Raw genomic sequence first — 9,690 nt, forward strand, 5'->3', positions numbered from 1 at the left:
TTACACTGGGAGCTTAAAGGGACACTGACAGGCCTTCTGAGCATAATTAGCTATTTATATGCCCCCCCTAGGTCTTATAATAAGTTTCCAATTCATATAAGTATTATCCCTGTGCGCATTGTAAAACGTTAAAAATAATCTTTATAATCACCTGTCCTTTCTGCCCAAGGGGCGTTCTTTGTGCCGCATTTGTGCCCAGCCGCGTCCCAACTGCCGGATCCTTAGACACGCCCATCTCATTAGTATTCACTTCGCTGGGCGGTATTTTCCTGTCCCCGACATTCGGAGATCCTGCGCATGTGCCCGGCACCCTCGCTCGCCGGGATCACATTGCGCCAAGTGAATACTATTGAGATGGGCGTGTCTAAGGATCCGGGCAATGTAAGTTGCCATAATACAGACCTAGACTCGAGTATAAGACGGGGGGGGCTTTTTGAGCACAAAAATATGTGCCAAAAAACTCGTCTTATACTCGAGTATATACGGTATTATTTGCCGTTCTGTGGGGCAGTTATATGTTCTGAAGCACTTTTTTGCATGTATTAGTGGCACAAATAAAAGTATTTGCCGTTGTTTAGTGAAGTGAGAATTTTATAGCCCTTTTTGGCATATATTAGTGGCAAAAAAATATATTTGCCATTCAGCGGTGCAGTTATATGTTCTAAAGGCCTTTTTGGCATGTATTAGTGGCGCAAAAAAATATATTATATGCGGTTCTGCGCGTTCTTAAGCCTTTTGTGGAGTGTAGAAGTGGAAAAAAGTAAGGGCCTATTTGCCGTTCAGCAGTGCAGTTTTATGTTCTAAAGCCTTCTTAGTATTAGTGGGGGGGAAAAGGACTTGTTAGCCGTTGTGTGGTGATGTAAGAAAATTACAGACTTTTTTGGGGTGTTTTAATGTCCTTTTAATTTATTTATTTGATCTAACAGTATGTTAAACAGAGAAGTGCCAGGCCCTGCACTGGGGAGTGGCAGAGGGCAAAATGTTTCTGGTGCAGGCACAGGTCAAAGCAGAGTAAGGGGGTGTGACAGCAATAGTGGCATTGAGAGGCCTGAGCTCCCGATGTCATCTAGCGGTCGTGTCTTGACCACCAACCCAGCGGTTCTTGAATGGTTAAATCGGTCATCCACCTAGTCCCAAGTGACATCAGACACCCCCAGCCAAGAGTCGGTGGGTTTGTCAGACACAACCTTTAGTTGGCATGGCCCGGGAGCAGGCCTTGTGCCCTCACCTGTCCTCGACTCCTCAACCTGCCTCTGTCCTTTTCTGTTCCCTACGCCAGACAAGTATTATATGCTGCGGGCTCAGCTCCACTATACAGCGAGGATGAGCTACTAGAAGACAGTCAGCAGCTACTGACCAGCCAAGATGTGAAGGAGACATCCGCCGCTTCCTCCAGTAGGTGGGCAAGTAGTAATGCATGGAGTGGCATGGATGCTGGTGTTGCGAGTGGTCAGGCTCTTGACCCAGAGACTGTTGAGAAGGACATCAGTGACGTGCAGACAGTACTGTCACGGATGATGTTGCAGATAGCTGGAACTTATAAATAAACATCCGACTGGCTTGATCCCAAACTAATGAGCATATGGGTGAGCCCTATAAAACCCTAAGAGCTCTCCCTGACTGCTATGCCCATGCAAGGGTCTTAATGGTAGACGATTGCATGCCCACGTACCTAAGACTGTGTGACACCTGAAGACCCTATAATAGTGAAAGGACACGACCACCGGCTCCCTGCACTTAAAACGGACGGAGTCAGGGTCACCTAGAATCAAGCCAGCAAGAAAACACAAATAATTATCTGAGCAAACAGCAGCAGCAGCCTCCAGCAGTGAACACCTCATCCAGGAAGTAGTATAAAACGCAAAGTGAGGCAGTATGGGAGGTAATTTAAAGGGAGACAATTAGTCTAAATAGGTGACACCTGGGAGAAGGAAAGGAGATGACAAAGTGAAACCAAAACAAAGAACGTCATGCAAGAGGTAGAGGAGACCTTCTCACAGAATTGGCGGTGACAAGTGCTTGATTATGTAGCTGATCAGCGTGAGGCAGCGTTGGAGCCAGCAAGTCACTAGCATGGTCGCGAGTCAGCGGGGTGGCAGCAGTGAGGGGTCGGGAGCCAAATGTGCCCGCCGGAGTAGATCACCCGCTTCGCAGGAGCCTACCTGCCCGGAAAGTAATAACATAGTAACATAGTACATAAAGCCGAAAAAAGACATTTGTCCATCCAGTTCGGCCTGTCAGTCTGCAAGTTAATCCAGAGGAAGGCAAAAAAAAAAACTGAGGTAGAAGCCAATTTTCCCCACTTTAAGGGAATAAAAAATTCCTTCTCGACTATTATTACACTCCAGAAATACATCCAGGCATCTCTTGAATTCCTTTTTTTGTACTCACCATCACCACCTCCTCAGGCAGAGTTCTATAGTCTCACTCCTCTTACCAAAAATAATCCTCTTCTATGTTTGAGTACAAACCTTCTTTCCTCCAGACGCAGAGGATGTCCCTTCGTTACAGTAACATTCCTGGGGATAAATAGATGATGTGATAGATCTCTGTACTGAGCCCTGATATATTTATACATACTGTAGTAATTAGATCTCCCCTCAGTCGTCTTTTTTTTTAAAGTGAATAACCCTAATTTTGTTAATTTTTCAGGGTACTGTAGCTGCTCCATTCCAGTTATTACTTAAGTTGCCCTCCTCTGGACCCTCTCCAGCTCTGTTATGTCTGCCTTGTTCACTGGAGCCCAGAACTGTACACAGTACTCCTTGTGTGGTCTGATTAGCGATTTGTAAAGTGGTAGGACTATGTTCTTATCACGGGCATCTATGCCCCTTTTGATGCAACCCATTATCTTATTGGCCTTGGCAGCAGCTGCCTGACACAGTTTTTTGCAGCTTAGTTTGCTGTTTATTAAGATTCCTAGATCCTTTTCCATGTCAGTGTTACCGAGTGTTTTACCATTTAATATGTACGGGTGACTTGCATTATTCCTTCCCATGTGCATAACTTTACATTTGTCAGTGTTAAACCTCCTCTGCCACTTATCTGCCCAAGCCTCCAATCTATCCAGATCCCACTGTAGTAGTATACTGTCCTCTTTAGTGTTAATTACTTTACACAGTTTAGTGTCATCTGCAAAAATTGATATTTTACTATGCAAGCCTTCTACAAGATCATTAATAAATATATTGAAGAGAATAGGGCCCAATACTGACCCCTGAGGTACCCCAATAATGACAGTGACACAATCTGAGTGTGTACCGTTAATAACCACCCACTGTTTTCTATCACTCAGCCAGTTACTTACCCACATACAGACATTTTCTCTCAGTCCAAGCATTCTCATTTTATATACTAACCTTTTATGAGGTACAGTGTCAAATGCTTTGGAGAAGTCCAGATTAGTGTTGAGCGCGAATATTCGAATATCAATTTTTTTTAGCGAATATCGGCACTTCGCTAATTCGCGAATATTTTGAATATAGTACTATAAATTAGATATTTTGAATATTCGTTTTTTTATTGTTATATTTCTTTCTTTCCCACTTCCCAAAAGTAGTTCTTACCTGTCCTTAGGATTCCTGGCTTCCTGGCTGCTCCAGTCAGTGCCCGTTGCCGCTTCTGACGACTTCCGTGCTCATGGAGCGTCCGCATCACCATGGGAACGTCTCCATACTAGAATGTACTGTCGGATTTGAGAATTACATTGAAATCGCAATTCGATTATTTCAAGTTATAATAATCGAATTGCGATTTCAGCTTAGCACTGCTATATTCCATATTAGGCTAGAATTAACGAATATGGAATATAGCAGTGCTTAGTTGAAATCGCAATTCGATTATTATAACTTGAATTAATCGCATTGCTATTTCAACTTGGACCTGGTTTACTATGGTTGGCTTGGTAGAATTAGCGAAGATGACGAATGTATTCGTCATATTCCTCAAAACGAAGATAACGAAGTATTCTCCATCTTCGTTTTAGCTCCATATTCGTCAACTTCGCTAATTCTAGCAATCAAATAGGAAAGTTGACTATAGAGACAGCTAAGTTTAATTCGCTATGCGATTATATTACTTTGATTTAAAAAAAAAATTTGAATAGTTATAAATAATTCTTGATTATTATAATGATTCTATTCATAAAAAAAAGCAAAGTAATATAATCACATAGCGAATTAAACACAGCTGTCTCTATAGTCAACCTTCCTATTTGATTGCTAGAATTAGCGAAGTTGACGAATAGATAGCTAAAACGAAGATGGAGAATACTTTGTTATCTTCGTTTTGAGGAATATGACGAATACATTCGTTATATTCGCTAATTCTACCAAGTCAACCATAGTAAACCAGGTCCAAGTTGAAATAGCAATTCGATTAATTCAAGTTATAATAATCGAATTGCGATTTCAACTAAGCACTGCTATATTCAATATTCGTTAATTCTAGCCTAATATGGAATATAGCAGTGCTAAGTTGAAATCGCAATTCGATTATTATAACTTGAATTAATCGAATTGCGATTTCAACTTAGACCTGGTTTACTATGGTTGGCTTGGTAGAATTAGCGAATATGACAAATGTATTCGTCATATTCCTCAAAACGAAGATAACGAAGTATTCTCCATCTTCGTTTTAGCTACCTATTCGTCAACTTCGCTAATTCTAGCAATCAAATAGGAAGGTTGACTATAGAGACAGCTGTGTTTAATTCGCTATGCGATTATATAACTTTGCTATTTTTTTTTATAAATAGAATCATTATAATAATTAAGTATTTAACTATTCAATTTTTTTAAAAAAAAAGCAAACTAATATAAATCGCATAGCGAATTAAACTTCGCTATCTCTATAGTCAACTTTCCTATTTGACGAATAGGTAGCTAAAACGAAGATGGAGAATATTTTGTTATCTTCATTTTGAGGAATATGACGAATACATTCGTCATCTTCGCTAATTCTAGATATCAAACCAATAAGAAAGTAGCCTTAAGTTAAAATCGCAATACGCGATTATTTAAATCGCGTATTAATCGCGATAACTAGAATAATGACGAATTTCGTCGAAATCGAATATGGCACCTGCCGCTCATCACTAGTCCAGATATACGACATCCATTGATTCGCCGCTGTCAAGTCTAGAACTTACCTCCTCATAGAAACTGATTAAATTAGTTTGGCATGACCGATCCCTCATGAAGCCATTCTGATATGGCGTTATTTGCTTATTTCCGTTGAGATGCTCTAAGATAGCATCTCTTAGAAAACCTTCAAAATTTACCCCCAACATATGTTAAACTTACCGGCCTATAGTTTCCAGGCTCTGTTTTTGGACCCTTTTTGAATGTTGGCACCACATTTGCTATGCGCCAATCCTGTGGGACATTCTCTGTCAGTATAGAGTCTGGAAATATCACAAATAAGGGTCTGGCTATGACATTACTTAATTCCCTTAGGATTCGGGGGTATATGCCATCCGGTCCTGGCGATTTGTCTATTTTAATCTTTTTAAGTTGCTGTTGTCCTTCTTCCTGGGTCAGACAGGACACTTTTAATGGGGAATTTATTTTTACATTCACCATTTCATCTGACAGTTTATTTTCCTCAGTGAATACATTGGAGAAAAAAATATTTAACAGCTTTGCTTTCTCCTCGTCGCTCTCTGCGATTGCCCCCTCATTACTCTTTAAAGGGCTGACACCTTCAGATTTATACTTTTTAACATTTATATAATTGAAGAACATTTTAGGGTTAGTTTTACTCTCTTTAGCAATTAATCCCTCGGTCTCTAGTTTGGCTTATTTTATTTGCTTTTTACATGTTCTATTTTTTTCCTTATAGTTTTTCAGTGCTTCCGTACTAACCTCCTGTTTTAGTGATTTATATGCTTTCTTTTTGTCATTTATTGCTTTCTTTACAGTTCTATTAATCCACATTGGTTTCTTTTTGTTCCTTAACCTTTTATTCCCATACAGTATGTACCTCTCACAATTAGATTTTAGGATGCTTTTAAAGATATCCCATTTTGTGGCTGTATTTTTAAGGACTTTGTCTCAGTTAGTTAGGCCTATGGCCTCTCTTAGTTGGCAAAATTTAGCTTTTTTGAAGTTTGGTATTTTTGTTCCTCCCTGTAGAAACGCTCTTTTGAATGATAATTGGAAGGTCATTAATTTATAGTCACTATTTTCCAGGTGTCCCCCAACCTGCATGTCTGTTGTTCTGTCATGCCTATTGGTTAATAGTCCAGTATCGCCGTCCCTCTAGTCAGGTCCTGAACCAGTTGGGAGAGTTAATTGTCTTTGGTTATTGCCAAGAACCTGTTTCCTTTATGAGAGATACAAGTTTCAGTTTCCCAGTCTATATCTGGGTAGTTGAAGTCCCCCATAATAACCACCTCATTATGATTTGCTGCTTTGTTTAGTAGTAGATTTTCTGTGGACTCTGCTATATTAGGTGATTTATAGTAAACTCCTATTAGTAATTTATTATTGTTTTTAGCTCCATGTATCTCTACCCACACTGACTCCACATGTTCATGTCCCTCACTTATATATTCTGTGGGCTTTAGACAGGAGTTTACATAAAGGCATACCCCCCCCTCTCTAGTAATGCAGGGTAGTGTTGATCGAGCACCAAAGTGCTCGTGTGTGACAGTTTGCGATGCACCCGAGCACAATGGAAGTCAATGGGAGAACCCGAGCATTAAACCAGGCACCACCTGCTCTGAAAACGGGAGGGTGCCAGGACTCTAGTTCGGCTTACGAGTCCCTGCTCTGACTCCATATATAGCTAGTGCTTGGTGACAACCCAGTGTATTTAAATCTAATTTAGCCTGTATTTCAGAAAGGTTTCTGCCAGGATTTAAACTCACAACCTTCTGTATTAGAAGCAAGGCACTTAACCACTCAGCTATAATAGCTGCATAGCCACTAGCCATTTACTTAAAAAAAACTAAAAAATTTAATATAAGATTTCTACTACACTGTACTTCTACTGAAACCTGCACAGTAGAATTCTTATACAGTATATTATTTTTTATTTATATTTTTTTCGTGATTGGCTATGTAGCTATATAGAGTAGTGATTAGAGTTCTGGGCTGTGATGCAAATCCTGTCACATACTTTTTCAGAAATAGAGGCTAAACTTAATTTAAATATATATACCTGGATGTTCGGGTTTGGCCGAACTTCACAAAAAAATTCGAGTTCGGGACCCGAACTTGACCCTGAACCTGAACCCCATTAAAGTCAATCTTTTGAGCACTAAAATGTCTGTAAAAATGTCATGGAAAGGGCTAGAGGGCTGCAAATGGCATCAAAATGTGGTTAAGAGCATGGCAAGTGCTCTGCAAACAAAAGTGGATAGAGAAATTACTTTAAATAACATAAAATACGTAAAAATTAAAAATAATAATCTTGATCTAGGAGGACGAGGTCCATATGGAGTAAGAGGTTGAGGAGGCAGTGGATGTGGCAGTAGTAGTTGGAAACGGCGGGGGAGGAGGAGGAGGTAGCCTACACAGTTTTTTGGTTTTAAATTTATTAGAATTTTTTTAAATTAGGGTACACCCCAAAACATTGGGAAATATAACCTGTGATAACCCCCTCCAGTCATGCTAAACAAACATTCAGACAATACACTGGCTGCAGGGTGGGCCAGCACCTCCAAGGCATAAAGAGCAAGCTCAGGCCATGTGCCCAATTTGGAGACCCAGAAGTTGAAGGGGGCAGACCCATCAGTCAGTACGTGTAGGCGTGTGCATACATACTGCTCCACCATGTCGCATGTCCCCGTGATCAACTTTCGACGTTCTTTTATGCGCCTACCATGGTGATCACGGGTGGCGTGGATTCAGGGTTCCAGGCCGGAGAGGGATCCTGAGAAAAAGATACCACATCCAAGGGAGGTCAATGGATGAAATTAAATGTAATCGAGCGGAAATATGGGACAAAGTACTGGAGCATAAGCAGGGGCGGACACAGACAGAAAAGGACCCCTCTGCAAAGTATGTACCTGCCCCCCCCCAAAAAAAAAAAAAAAAACACCCATACAGATATAAATATATACGTGCAAAATAAAAAAAAATCTTGATAATATGGGTCAATATGTTTAGATATTTTTTTCATACTAGGCCACGCCTCTAACTCTTCCCAAGGCCAGCACATAGTAGTGACGCCCACACTATGCCCCCTTCACAGCACTTATGCCCAGATATGTGCCCCTTCACAGTAGTTATATCCAGATATGTGCCCCTCACAGTAGTTATGCCCAGATATGTGCCCCTTCACAGTAGCTATGCCCAGATATGTGCCCCTCACAGTAGTTATACCAGATATGTGCCCCTTCACAGTAGCTATGCCAGATATGTGCCCCTCAAAGTCAGGGCCGGTGCAAGGATTTTTGCCGCCCTAGGCAAGATAAAAATTGCCCCCCCCCATCAGATGATCTGCCCATATAATGTTCCACCCCTTTCTCAGCATTTAAATTAAAAGAACTGCTATGTTTCCCTTAGGGTTAATCCAGCTTCTTGTAGCTGTCTCCCTGACAGCCGCTAGAGGTGCTTCCGCGATTCTCACTGTGAAAATTACAGTGGGAAGACGCGGAACATAGCTTTGAATGCGTGCGCATGCGCATTCGTAGCAGAGAGGAGGATCGGGGAGAAGAGTTCCCAGTGAGGGGTTTTAACCCCTTCTTCCCATTGGGAGGTGCCCCACTCCTAACAACTATATAGTGCCAGGAAAATGAGCTTGTTTTCCTGGCACTATAGTGCTCCTTTACCACCAGTACTGCACAGTGTCTTTTCTCTGCAGGAACAGGCTATAGACACCAGTACAACTACATTAAACTGTACTGGTTCTGGGACTATAGTGTCCTTTTAGGCTCCATTCACACGTCCGCAATTTCGTTCTGCATTTTGCGGAACGGAATTGCGGTTCCATTCATTCCTATGGGGCAGCATGATGTGCTGCCCGGACACGGAATTACGGATCCGCACTTCCGGGTCCACACTTCCGTTCCGCAAAAAAATCGAACATGTCCTATTCTTGTCCGCAATTGCGGACAAGAACAGGCATATTCTATTAGTGCCGGCAATGTGCGGTCCGCAAAATGCAGAACACACATTGCCGCTTTTTTTGTGTTTTGCGGATCCGCGGCTCCGTGTATCCGCAAAACACGTTGCGGACGTGTGAATGGAGCCTTAATGTGAGGTAAATTAGTTTCTAATGTAGTATTAATAACTAAACAATTACATAATAAACATATTGCATTGTCTACTTACCACCAGGACAATAAGATGATCTGGTCTCTGGCTGCAGTCTGGCTCTGGGGACTCCCTTGTCACTCTCCCCCCTCCATCCCTTGTCACTCTCTTTTCCCCCTCCGTCCCTTGTCACTCTCTTCCCCCCTCCCTTGTCACTCTCATTTTCTCCCCCCCTCCCTTGTCACTCATATTCCCCCCCTCCTTTGTCACTCTCACCCCCCTCCCTTGTCACTCTCATTCTTCCCCCAACTCCCTTGTCACTTTCATCATTTCCTCCCCCCGCCCTCCCTTGTCACTCTCATTCTTCCCCCCCACTCCCTTGTCACTCTCATTCTTCCCCCCACTCCCTTGTAACTCTCATCATTTCCTCCCCCCCTCCCTTGTCACTCTCATTCTTCCCCCCACTCCCTTGTCACTCTCATCATTT

This window comes from Bufo bufo, chromosome 2, assembly GCF_905171765.1.
Source record: "Bufo bufo chromosome 2, aBufBuf1.1, whole genome shotgun sequence".
NCBI lineage: Eukaryota > Metazoa > Chordata > Amphibia > Anura > Bufonidae > Bufo > Bufo bufo.